This window comes from Anomaloglossus baeobatrachus, chromosome 1, assembly GCF_048569485.1.
Source record: "Anomaloglossus baeobatrachus isolate aAnoBae1 chromosome 1, aAnoBae1.hap1, whole genome shotgun sequence".
Lineage (NCBI taxonomy): Eukaryota > Metazoa > Chordata > Amphibia > Anura > Aromobatidae > Anomaloglossus > Anomaloglossus baeobatrachus.
In genome coordinates, this window is record NC_134353.1 from 907,489,392 (window position 1) to 907,503,215 (window position 13,824).

The window sequence follows — 13,824 nt, forward strand, 5'->3', positions numbered from 1 at the left end:
GGTAATTCTTCATTTCTGAAGTTTAGTTTAGACTTTGTGTGTTTGGTTCTCTAATTCCCCTACAGCTGTTGTTTCGGCGGAGGTATTACGATATTTATTAATTATAATCCAGTAGGTCTCACGGATGTGATATCATTTGTCATAAGCTCAAAGGGGAACTAAATTATATCCCAAAATAACAACAGAAATTTGGGAAAATTGAAAAAAAAAAATGCTCAGAAAAATCCAGAGATTTTTTTTTTTCCTTTGCGGTTGAGGGTTTAATGTATGGAAGATCGGAGGATGGGAAGTGACAACTGCAAAAGCCAAATTTGTCATAAAAAAATAGTTGTCAGTAAAATCGAAATTAAGGAGAGTTTTTAAAATAATTACCGTATTTTTCGGACTATAAGACGCACCGGACTATAAGACGCACCCTGGTTTTAGAGGAGGAAAATAAAACTTTAAGCAAAAAATGTGGTCATGACACACTGTTATGGGGCGAGGATCTGCTGCTGACACTGTTATGGGGGTAATGTCCCCAAATTCTCTACTAAGGTACCCCATCCTGGTAATGATCCTCCTGCCTTGTATATGATCCTGCTATAAACCCCCATCCAGCCTGTTCACATACCCCCCCCATCCAGCCTGTTCACATACCCCCCCATCCAGCCTGTTCATGTGGCGCCCCTGACCTGGTCAGGCACCACAGAGTATTGCACCCATGCGGGAACAATGCTTCCAGGTAATCTCCAAAGGCCAGGATGAGGTGCACACACAAACATATAGTGACCAGGCCTCCCACATTACCAGAGGGGACCCTTGGGTAGCCAGAAGGGGTTAACTTTCAATTCCCAGCTGGGGGTGTGTTCAGGGGCTGGTTGCTAGGAAGCAGGGCAGAGAGAGAGGAAGAAGGGAGGCGAGAGGAAGAAGTGGAAGTGTGTGGAAGGGAGCAGAGGAGCTCTCGTGTCAGACAGGTCCTGAGGAGTGCCGTAGCTGAAAGCGGGGGAGAAAGGAGTACCGTGGGTCGGCCTGAAAATCATCCAGAGAGAAGGGTGGCTGAGTACGGAGATCCCGGTATCCGAGCACACAAGGGGAAACAGATCCCCAGTACAGGCAGCAAATCATCCAGAGCTGCTTAACCTACAGGTGGGGGGTACTTTATGCCCTCACCACTACTACCCAGAGCTCGAGCCAAGCAGCAATCACCAGGCCCATAAGGGGACAGGGCCAGAAGCCATCCCACCAAGGCCACGCTGCCGGCAGACGGGCCAGAGAGAGGGGAGCAGGCTAGTAACAGCTTCCCTGGAGGAGTCCTACCACGCTTCAAGCAAGGGATCCTCCCAAACAGAAAGAGTGCAAGGAAGGCGAGTGGACAGCTACCCTCAGAACGGCCTCCTGGAATTCCTGGTTCCACCTGGTTATCACAGTGTCGCCCGGGCATCTCACCGTGACCTCCAAACAGTGAGTAAACACGTTGAAAGACTTCTTGGACTGTGTTTGAGTCATTCTGCGACCTGTGGTCCCACACACATACACCGGGGCCTGGGGCTTGCCTCACTCTCAGGGGGCTAATATACTGACTGCACCCACCATCAGCCCCAGGCATCCCTTAATCTGCAGTGGCGGTCCCCGCTGACCGCAATACTGAGAGTGGCGTCACGACAATCCCAAATAGAAGATTTCCTACCTGTGACCAGACTGTTCCATCCACGTGGAGTCCCTGAAGGTAATGCACCGACACATACTAGCGGGGCTTCACAACTTCTGGCGTCACGAACAGGATAAGGACTAGACCTGTTCAGACAGGTGACCGTGTGCCTCAGAGGTCCGACCGCAAAAATTGAACCGCCGCCATATTGCCATCTTCAAAAGCGCGCACTGCAGCCCGCGCGAGGGAGAAGAGCACCGCCCACGAAGAGGTGTGGCCGCCCCAGAATCCCCACAATTCGGAGAGCGTACTGACCCCGGAAGTGGAGAGGGAGCGCGCAGATTTTTGAAGAAAAATGGACGCTGCAGGAGGTAATGCCCCTGGTCAGGGCGACGCAGCCCAAGCGATGCCAGCCCCCGTCGCGCTGGACGCAGCAGCGCCTGGTGCCGGTGCCGCGGTCGCAGCTGCGCCGGCCGAAATCTCCCCCATAATGCCAGTTTCCTTACTGTATGTCCCAGGAGCGCAATGGCTGCCCCAATACGCCGGTAAACTAGACACGCTGACCGGGTTTAAGAAGAAGATCAACACCCTGCTAGACATGCACGCGATGACTGGTAAGCAGAGGGCCGCTGTGGTGCTGGGACAATTGACTGGAGCAGCAGAATTGGAAGCTGAGTCCTGGACCAATGATGACCGGGGCTCTGTTGAGACCATCTTTGCCAAACTAGCAGCTGCTTTTGAACACCGCACAGAGGGAGAGCTGAGGACGGACTTCTATAACTGCCGTCAGAAGCCCCAAGATAGCATAAGAGCCTATGCCCTCAGGCTGCAGGCTGCACTACGGGCTCTCAAGCTGGTGGACCCTGTCAGTGATCAGGAAGGAAACCGGATGATGAAGGAACAATTCTTGCGGGGCCTGCGCTCTCCTGAGGATGGGAAGCAGATGAAGCTGTGGTCCCTGGAACATCCTGACGTGGACTTTGCCATTCTGAAAGACAGGGCAGTGAAAGCACTCCAACCTCCTGTGGACACAGACCCCGTCGCACCAGCATGGCCTGCCAGTTCCACGGCTGCAGGAGCGGAATCCTCCTCGCAGTCCCTGGTAACTGCAAAAGGACTCGACGCGTCAGCAGAGACTATAAATACACTATCCTCCCAGGTGCAACAGCTCACTAAGGATGTCGCACAAATCCTGAAAGCAATGCAGTTGCCCTCAGAAACCAAAGTCCCTCATCGGATCCTGCTAGCTGACAGCCCAGAGGACGTCCCTTGGATGCGGAGGAGAAGAGGTCCTACAACCCGAGGCAGGAGCAGTGATCGCTATGACTCATCTGGACAACCCATCTGTCGTCGTTGCCAGGAGGCAGGACACTATGCAAGGGCCTGTCCTTTAAACGAGCCAAACCTGGGGCCGGGGGCCAGTCCTCAGGATTAAGAAGATCAGGCCCAAGTCGCTGCTGTGATCAGTACGTGGGTGGACGTCCTGTCCTGTCCATTGTCCTGGACGGGATCCCTACCCCGGCATTATTGGACACCGGCTCTCAGGTCACCACGATCCCGTATGTCCTTTATCGTAGGTTTTGGTCGGACGACGATCTCCGACCACCGGACCCCTCCCTCACCATCTATGCTGCCAACGGACAACCTATAGACCAGATCGGGGTCAAAGAGGTAACCATAAAGGTGGGAAGGCAGGAAATGAAGGGACAAGGACTGATTGTTGTGGACACTGATATTAGAGAAAGGAACCCGCAAATGATTTTAGGCACTAATGTCATAGAAAATTGCCTAGGGGAAGTGTTGTTGTTGCTTCACCAGATTGTTGAAGGTGCTGAGGGCGGGTCGAAAAGAGCCTTGCAAAAGGAGATCCGAATCATTCTGAGGAAGCAACAGGTAAAACAGACTGGCGGTGAGATTGGTAGTGTACGGGTGATGGATGCAAACCCCATTGTGATACCCCCACGGAGTGAAATGATGATGTGATGTAGAGCAGCGGTAGGTCTCAGAGGACAAGACTACCAGGCTGTACTAGAGCCCACTCACTCAGACCACTGGCCCACGATTCTGACAGCCAGGGGGGTAGTTGATGTACACAAGGGACGAGTGCCTGTACGAGTGTTGAACTGTGGGGAGGAGGAAGCCAGACTACCAAGGTACGCTACCATAGCCAAACTGTTTACATGCTCAGATGACGCCATAACACCTGTAGGTCCCCTGACACAAGCTGACTCAAAAGAGGGCGAGACCTCCCAAAAGCAGTTAGAGGATTGGTGCCAGAAACTACACGTGGGGACTGACTCTACACCCGACTACCAGAAACATGGGGTTTACAGGGTCGTGCAGGAATACGAGCAGGTCTTTAGTAAGAACCCACTAGACTTTGGTAGGATCAAAGGGGTGCAACATCACATACCCACAGGCAGTCATCCTCCCATTAAGGAAAGACATAGGCCTATTCCACCAGCCCATTACCAGCGCACAAAGGACATGCTGAAGGACATGAAGGAGGCAGGCGTCATAAGGGACAGTTGTAGCCCCTGGGCGGCTCCCCTGGTCCTGGTAAGAAAGAAGGATGGCACGATGAGGATGTGTGTGGATTACAGACGGATAAATCAGATAACACACAAGGATGCCTACCCTTTGCCAAGGATAGAGGAATCCCTCGCTGCCTTGAAAGCCTCTAACTACTTTTCTACCCTAGATCTTACTAGTGGCTACTGGCAAGTATCTGTAGCAGAAGAAGATCGGGAGAAGACGGCCTTCACCACCCCAATGGGCCTCTGTGAGTTCAACAGCATACCATTTGGACTCTGCAATGCCCCCGGGACCTTCCAGAGGCTTATGGAATGCTGCCTAGGGCACCTCAACTTTGAAACCGTCCTGCTCTACCTGGATGATGTCATCGTGTACTCCAAGACCTACGAGGACCACCTGAAACACCTGGCTGAAGTCTTTGAAGCACTATCCCGATATGGAATGAAGCTGAAACCATCCAAGTGCCATTTACTGAAGCCAAAGGTCCAGTACCTAGGTCACGTGGTCAGTGCAGAAGGAGTAGCACCGGACCCAGAGAAGGTCACAGTCATCCAGGAATGGCCCACACCTACTACCGTCCGGGAGGTACGCCAGTTCCTTGGCTTGGTAGGCTACTACAGAAGGTTCATCAAGGGCTACACGAAAATGGCAGCGCCTTTGCAAGAGCTCCTGGTAGGCCACCCAAAGAAGAAAGGAAAGATCTCCGGCCCGCCATTTCACTGGGGAGAAGCAGAAGAACACTCCTTCAGACAAATGAAAGGGGCCTTGACGGGTGAAGAGATCCTAGCCTACCCTGACTACGGTCTGCCATTCGTACTGTACACCGATGCCAGTAATGTGGGACTGGGAGCAGTGCTTTCACAGGTGCAGGGAGGCAAAGAGCGTGTGATTGCTTACGCCAGCAGGAAGCTCAGGCCTACTGAAAGAAACCCAGAGAATTATAGCTCATTCAAGCTAGAGTTCCTGGCCATGGTATGGGCTATCACAGAGCGGTTCAAGCACTACCTGGCAGCCACCAAATTCACTGTCTTCACGGACAACAACCCCCTGACCCACTTGGATACTGCTAAATTGGGTGCCATGGAGCAGCGTTGGGTAGCCCGACTGGCGAATTATGACTTTACTGTCAAGTATCGAGCTGGCCGCAAGAACGGCAACGCAGATGCTCTGTCCAGGATGCCTCACCTAGCAGACGAGGGTGAAGATGTAGATGATCTTGAAGAGATTGAGCTGCCAGCGTTCCATCGCCATGGAGCAAAACAGTGTCGGCAGTCGCGTGCCAACCGCCAAGAGGTGACCCTGAACCCACTACCTCACTACAACTGGAAGGAGACCCAGGAAAATGATCCAGCGGTAGGCTTGGTAAAGAAACTGATCAGCCAGCCGGGCGCCAGCCTTGACAAAGGAGCCCCACCTGAGGCACAGTACCTATGGAAGGAGAGGGGTCGATTATTCATCTATCAAGACAAACTTTACAGGAGCATCATTGACCCGAGGACGCATGAGAAGGTGTGGCAAGTGATTGTACCACAGAAGGATACGAGGATGGTGCTAGAAGCCTATCACAATGGTGCAGGCCACTTTGGTTGGAAGAAACTGGAGGCCCTACTTAAAGTAAGATTCTACTGGGTGGGCATGAGATCTGCCCTAGAGAAGTGGTGTCGAAACTGCGGGCCCTGCAATCTTAGAAGAAAAGACCAGCACAGCCAGAGAGCACCACTCCAGCCAATCCAAACTAAACGGCCCCTGGAGATCGTGGCCCTGGACCATGTAAAGTTGGCACCCAGCAGACAAGGCTACAACTACGCTCTCACTATGGTTGACCACTACTCCAGATTCCTGGTGGTAGTACCAGTCAAGGACTTGACAGGTCAAACTGCAGCCAAAGCTTTCCAGACACACTTCTGTCGACCACATGGCTATCCAGATCAAGTGCTCACTGACCAAGGACCGGCCTTTGAAGCTGAAGTGTTTAAGGAGTTTTGTAACCTACACGGCTGCCAGAAGATCCGTACTACGCCTTACCATCCCCAGACCAATGGCATGTGTGAGAAGATGAACCACATCATTCTCGACCTTCTGAAGACTCTCCCACTAGAAGAACGAAGTCAGTGGCCGGAAAAACTGCCCGATCTAGTGGACATGTATAACAACATCCCTGTGAGTTCCACGAACTGCACACCGGCATACCTGATGAGGGCCAGACCAGGGAGATTGCCAGTAGATCTGGAAATGGGAGTTGAGACCCCTGAAGACCATCTACAAGGTGCTGATTGGGATTCCAACCGCCAAGCCCAATACAAGAAAGTACAAGAGTGTGTGGAGCGAAGCCTGACTCAGCAGCGTGAGAAACAAGAAAAGGCCTACAATCGAAAAGCACCTGCTGTTCCTTTGATGCCAGGAGATATAGTTCTCAAAAGAAAGAGAAGACGTCATAAACTTGACAATCACTGGGAAGAAGAACCCTATACTGTGTTACCATCGACGCTTAGCAATGAAAAGACATGCCTTATCAGCAAAGATGGAGGAAAAACAACAGCTGTCGTTTCTAGAGATCGCTTAAAGAAATGTCCTGAACAACTAAGAACCCCTGAAGAAATTCCCAACCCTTTGCCAGTTCAAGAACCAAAAGAAAAGATGATCCATACTGTACTTGGAGATTTTCCAGCAAGTTGGCCTCAATACAATGGAGCAGTAGTTATTCCAGTCATTACATTCCCTCAATCTGGAGAAGTAAGAGACCCAGAAGAACCTGTTCAGAACCTGGAAGAGCCAAATGTAGCTGAAGCAGAAGACCATGCACTGGCATCAATACCCAGTACACCCATTATTCACATTGAGACACATACATCGGGTGGGAGGACACAACCTCAGACAGATGACAGTGTAGTACTGCGTAGATCAACCCGCAGCAACTTTGGTCAGCTCCCATTACGCTATAGAGAAAGTACAGTTTAGTTCAAAGTGACGGTATGAAGTGTAATGTTTAACCTGTTATAGTTAAGTAACGTTTAAGCGAAATGTGCCCACAAGGACTATTGTGAGACCTCTTTAAAATGTTTTCTTTGCACTAGTTCACGTGCACTTTAAAAAATGGACTACCGGTTATGAACTGGCTTTAACCACAAACTTTTGCATTGTAAAAAGTTGCCTCCTTGGTATCAACCCCAGAGTCTGCCTGTTGAGGGGCATGGCTCTGCACCAACAAGGGGGCACGCCTGTTTATGGGGCCTGCCCTCCAACACTCGGAAGCGGGTACGCCTGTTTATGGGGCCTACCTTACACCACTCCCCTCAGGAGAGGAAGATTGGAGGAAAGGTCTGGGGAATGTGATGGCCCAGACCTGGTCACCAAAAGGACCGGCGACCTACCTCCTGGAGGTTTTTGGGTGGGTTTCGGACATGTGGGTGGTTGGTGGTGGAATGGTACCTGGTATGTTTAAATGTAAATAATTGCCCCTGTGTGGGAAAAGTTTGTATTTACCTTTTTCTCTTGTCTTTGCAGCCCGAGGACGTGCTGATGATAACTAAGGGGGAATGTGGCGCCCCTGACCTGGTCAGGCACCACAGAGTATTGCACCCATGCGGGAACAATGCTTCCAGGTAATCTCCAAAGGCCAGGATGAGGTGCACACACAAACATATAGTGACCAGGCCTCCCACATTACCAGAGGGGACCCTTGGGTAGCCAGAAGGGGTTAACTTTCAATTCCCAGCTGGGGGTGTGTTCAGGGGCTGGTTGCTAGGAAGCAGGGCAGAGAAAGAGGAAGAAGGGAGTCGAGAGGAAGAAGTGGAAGTGTGTGGAAGGGAGCAGAGGAGCTCTCATGTCAGACAGGTCCTGAGGAGTGCCGTAGCTGAAAGCGGGGGAGAAAGGAGTACCGTGGGTCGGCCTGAAAATCATCCAGAGAGAAGGGTGGCTGAGTACGGAGATCCCGGTATCCGAGCACACAAGGGGAAACAGATCCCCAGTACAGGCAGCAAATCATCCAGAGCTGCTTAACCTACAGGTGGGGGGTACTTTATGCCCTCACCACTACTACCCAGAGCTCGAGCCAAGCAGCAATCACCAGGCCCATAAGGGGACAGGGCCAGAAGCCATCCCACCAAGGCCACGCTGCCGGCAGACGGGCCAGAGAGAGGGGAGCAGGCTAGTAACAGCTTCCCTGGAGGAGTCCTACCACGCTTCAAGCAAGGGATCCTCCCAAACAGAAAGAGTGCAAGGAAGGCGAGTGGACAGCTACCCTCAGAACGGCCTCCTGGAATTCCTGGTTCCACCTGGTTATCACAGTGTCGCCCGGGCATCTCACCGTGACCTCCAAACAGTGAGTAAACACGTTGAAAGACTTCTTGGACTGTGTTTGAGTCATTCTGCGACCTGTGGTCCCACACACATACACCGGGGCCTGGGGCTTGCCTCACTCTCAGGGGGCTAATATACTGACTGCACCCACCATCAGCCCCAGGCATCCCTTAATCTGCAGTGGCGGTCCCCGCTGACCGCAATACTGAGAGTGGCGTCACGACAATCCCAAATAGAAGATTTCCTACCTGTGACCAGACTGTTCCATCCACGTGGAGTCCCTGAAGGTAATGCACCGACACATACTAGCGGGGCTTCACATTCACATACCCCCCCCATCCAGCCTGTTCACATACCCCCCCCATCCAGCCTGTTCACATACCCCCCCCATCCAGCCTGTTCACATACCCCCCCCATCCAGCCTGTTCACATACCCCCCCCCATCCAGCCCCTGTCCATACCCCCCCCCATCCAGCCTGTTCACATACCCCCCCATCCAGCCTGTTCACATACTCCCCCATCCAGCCTGTTCACATACCCCCCCATCCAGCCTGTTCACATACCCCCCCATCCAGCCTGTTCACATACCCCCCCATCCTGCCTGCTCATATACTCCCATCCTGCTATATGCCCCCATCGTGCTCATATACCATCCTGGTATATGGCCTGTATCCTATAGCACAGAGAAAAAAATAAACGTTTATACTCACCTTTTCCTCACTCCATGCAGCACCGATTATCTTCCTCTGTGCGCCACTGACGTGTGTGTGTGTGTGTGTAGCCGTTCCCCTGCTGCATCGCGATGTCTTTCTGTCTGTGCCGATCAGCTGACCAGCACAGATCAGCTGACCGGCACAGCCAGGAAGACATCGCGTGCTGCAGGGTGCGGCTCCACACATGGGGACGGGTGACTGTACTGATTCACTGCACCCCGCGCTGGTAATGACGCGTGGGGGGCAGTGAATACAGCCGCACATGATCACTCCAGGCTGTAATTGCCAGGGGTGATCATGCGGCCGGCTCTTTACTATGCGCGCGTCCCCGCTCATCCTTCCGCCCACCTGTCAGTGCCGGCTTCAGCGCTGAGAGATGGGCGGGAGGATGGGCGTGCATATGTAATGAGCGGGCCCACGTGGTCACGGCAGGCGCTGCTGCTGCCTGCTCCTGCCCCCGATGACCTGCAGCACCCTCATTCCCAGCCGCAGCCCTATAGTCAGACCATAAGACGCACCCCCAACTTTCCCCCAACATTTGGGGGGAAAAAAGTGCGTCTTATGGTCCGAAAAATACGGTACATCATAAAAAAAATCTCTTATCTCCAGATTTAAAGGGAATCTGTCAGCAGGTTTTTGCTATGTAATCTGAGGACAGTCTGCTGTAGGAGTTAAAGAACAAAAATCAAGTATGCCTCTCTTATCAGGCTTTATGATATTGTTTACTTAAACACCAGGTGATAAAGCCTTTAGTTTATCATGTAACATGCACCGCAGTCCAATATACCCCCTCCTCTGATTGACACCTCACTTTTAATGAACAATGTCTATAGAGAGCCTGGGGTGGGAGGGGACAGCTCTCTCAGCTTGGCTGCATTGCTAAATCTAAAAGCTCTGATTGTGTCAGAACGACTTGACATGCTGCTCTCAAATGAGGTAGGAAAAACCTGCTGACAGATTTCCTTTAATGTGAACCTTTCTGTATTGACATAAAAAAATCAAATGAACGTGAGGGTAAGAATGTACTTTGTTTTGGAGAGAAGGGTGATACAACAAACAATTTATAAAATGCTAACCTTCCAAGATCAAGTCCCATGACTAGTGTAGCAACATTGGATTATACTACAACAGCCACAAGCAAACTCTGAGCATAGGTAACACACTAAGGTGCATTCATGGCAATACAAGTTTTAAGGGTAAGTGCCCATGATCAGGATGTCAAGGGAGAAATTTAGGTAAGACTGCAGTGCTAATGGAGTCTTTGTTCAGGGCAGCAGAGACACGGGGCCAAATTAGCTATCTGTACAGATATAATAAATGACTCAGAAACAATGACCACAGAGACTGTGTTCACTCTTTGAGTCAGTATAGGCGACTGACCCGTGTATAGAATAGATCAGATATTAGAATAACATTTCAACCTTCAGACATGTACAAAGTATCAAAATCTGACTTTTCTCACACATCAAAGCCGTATAGGGAGGTTTGGGGAGATGTGTAGGAAGATAGAAACACACATTTCATCCCACAGATAACACATTCCTTCTTTGTGTGAAACCACTGATAAGACTTTTATTCGTCATTATGAAGGCCTTCTCTGTTCATTGTTTGTACATTTGTTCACTCTCCTTGGTTAACCCCCACTTGAACATACAGCTTAGAGTCATATTATGGCGTCTGTGCGATTGTCATATAGACACACAGATAATTATGCAACTGTTAAAATTCAATTAAAACCGCGCTATATCTCTAGGTCTTGTACCAAACCGTATTAACTACTTTAGTCTCCACTAGAACCACAAACCATATCACAGGCGACAACTAACAGAACTCAAAACCCACTTGCTCTCTTAACTATCAGTCAATCTCCCCTCGAGGCAACACAAAACAGGCAACAGGCAACTAAACACGTGATGGTTCTTCCGCAATTAATATGGCCAGCAGCCGTGAGACCCGTCTGCCGTGTACAGAGACAGTCAGGCAATCAGTGCCACACACCCCGAGAATACACAGGGAAGACTACAGATTATAAAAATCAGCAGACTCACTGTGTTTAATGGGAGGCGATCAATCTCCTTTCTCAAAGTGTGGAGCTCATCCTGCCATTCCAATTGCCGATTCCAAGGGTTTTCGGGTGTCGACGTCTGATGGCCCCACGTTGGGCGCCAATAATGTTAGGGTGAACTCTTAACCAGAGATCACTAGTTGCCTACTGCCTGGCCGAATTGGTATAGGCCAAGTGCATGCATAAAAGAATTCACACCAGACCCAGTCGAATATGAAGTCTTTTCTTGGTCACTAGAAATGGCACCGAACAGACAGAGGAGACTCATGCGTCCTCTTGATATAGGCTAGGGGCGTACACAAGTTCAGATATGTGCATTTAGTGGGACAGTTCATGGGCTAGCGAATGGGGAGATCCGTGTTGCAATTGATGGGCGGGTCTGACCGTGACGATGGGAGGGACGTCATTTAGTGGATCCATGCTGATGGTTTGGTCTGTGATGTCATCTGATCTTTGGGTTGGTCTTCTAGCTTGACGAGGGGTCTTCCCTTATATGGTGGTCTTTCATCTGGACATTCCTTGCATTCCAAGCAAGGTGTGGATAACAGGAAATGGCGGCCATCTTTATATCTGTGCCACGTATATGATCTGAAACCTGAATTAAGTAAGGCAAATCGACATATTTCCCACAATCCCTTGTCAAGAGGTTAATTAAGTATTTGATGGAAAGGTCCTCCTCAACACAACGACATCTATAGTTTGATTATTTACATACACAGATAATCTTATTACCTTTCAACAAACAATCTATAGCCCAGGTTACCCTCACAAGGCTTGTTCACATTCTGGATGCAGTATAATTTCTCTTGCTGAGATGCTAGAGACATGAGTGGGAGAATCCATATGCCACACCTGTCTCTTTGTTAATAGAGACTTGGGACAGTACCTGGGCCAGAGTCTCTCTTTGCCATCTGAGACTCCTCACATTAAAGGGAACCTGTCATCAGAAATTGAGCTTTAAATCTAAAAGATTACCCCTCTGCAGTTCCTGGGCTGCATTCTAGCAAGCTTCCTGTACTTTTTGTGCCCCCTTTAAAACCAAATAAAACACTTTATAAAGTTGTACCTTTTTGCCTGCAATTCTTGTAAATTTTCCATGTGGGCGGGCCGTGTGGTGTCGGTTACTGTCCCTCCTTCTGGTTTACGCCGTCCCCCATTGCTGCATATCATAGATCAGGACGCCGCCCACAGCGCCTGAGGTCCCGTGCACGCGAGGACTGCTGGTGACGTGATCGCAGGCACGATATTATGGGCGGCGCTGTGATTGCATTGCAAGTGCCCGCCCATAATACCGTGGCCGCACTCTCCCCTTTGCCTCTTGCGTTCTGCGCAAGCGCTGGCCAAATGATCCGACGTCACCTTTCCCATCTTGCCCTGCAGCAGGAAATAGATGGGAGGAGCGGATCAGGCCACCACAGGTTACGAGGAGACGCTTGCGCAGAACGCAGGAGGCAAAGGGGAAAGTGCGGTCACGAGGTTATGGGCGGCACTTGCTGATGACACTCACAGCGCCGCCCATAACCTCGTGCCCGCGCAAAGAGTCACCAGCGGTCACACGTGCACACAGTGCTCGGCACCGCTACAGTCGCACAGTGCCTGCGCGGGACCACGGGCGCCCAGGGGCGGCATCCTGAGGTTTGAAATTCAGCGTTCGGGGGCGGCGTAAATCTGCTAGAGGAACAGCAACGGATCCCAGAGAGCCCACCCCCATGGACGATTTACAAAATTTGCATACGAAAAGGTACAAGTTTATAAAGTATTTATTTTGGTATAAAAGGGGCCACAAAAACTATAGGAAGCTTGCTAGAATGCAGCCCAGGAGCTGCAGAGGGGGAAACTTTTAGGTTTACAGGTACATTTCTGATGACAGGTTCCCTTTAAATGTATTCCCTTTCCTTCAGCGCTGAAAGGGTTAATGTCAGTTTTGCTTTTCAGTATCTTCTGTCTCCAGACCTCAGGTGTTTCCAGTTAGTGACCAGTCCCTTCTCCTATATGTGGTCACATCTCATAGCAGAGGGCGCCGGTTATTCTGAATCCAATCTGAAGCTGGGCCTTGAGGTGGAAGGAGCTGCTGGAGCCCTTTTTGCAGTGAAGCAGGGTAGGCTGCAGTCTTGGTGTCTGACTGCAGATGTGAAGCTGGGCTTATCCTTTTGTTGTTTCCCCTGTCTATCGTACCTTCCCCTTTATGTTGTATTAGTGTCGTGGTGGGGATAGTGTCCCTTACCTGCCAGCTCACTAGCCAGGATTACTGCAGGGTCTTTCAAGGCTTCAGGTTCCTGTTTGGCCACAGGTGAGGAACCTGTATAGGGACTGGCTAGGAGTACAGGGTAGAGTTGCAGGTAAGTGGAGGAGGTGTCCATCTTCCCTCTAACAGAGCCCACCGTTGTTAAAGTGCCCCCTGTGTAACCCTTTGTTGTGGTGGAACACCTGTTTGTTGTGTGTCTCACCTGCATGCCGGACCTTCCCAAGTCTGTGCGTGACACTGAGCCTACAATCAGAATTACTGACACTGAGTATTATTGCTGTGTTTTCCCACTGAGAAAACTAGCGTCTCCACAAGAACAATTTGACAAGTTGCTGCT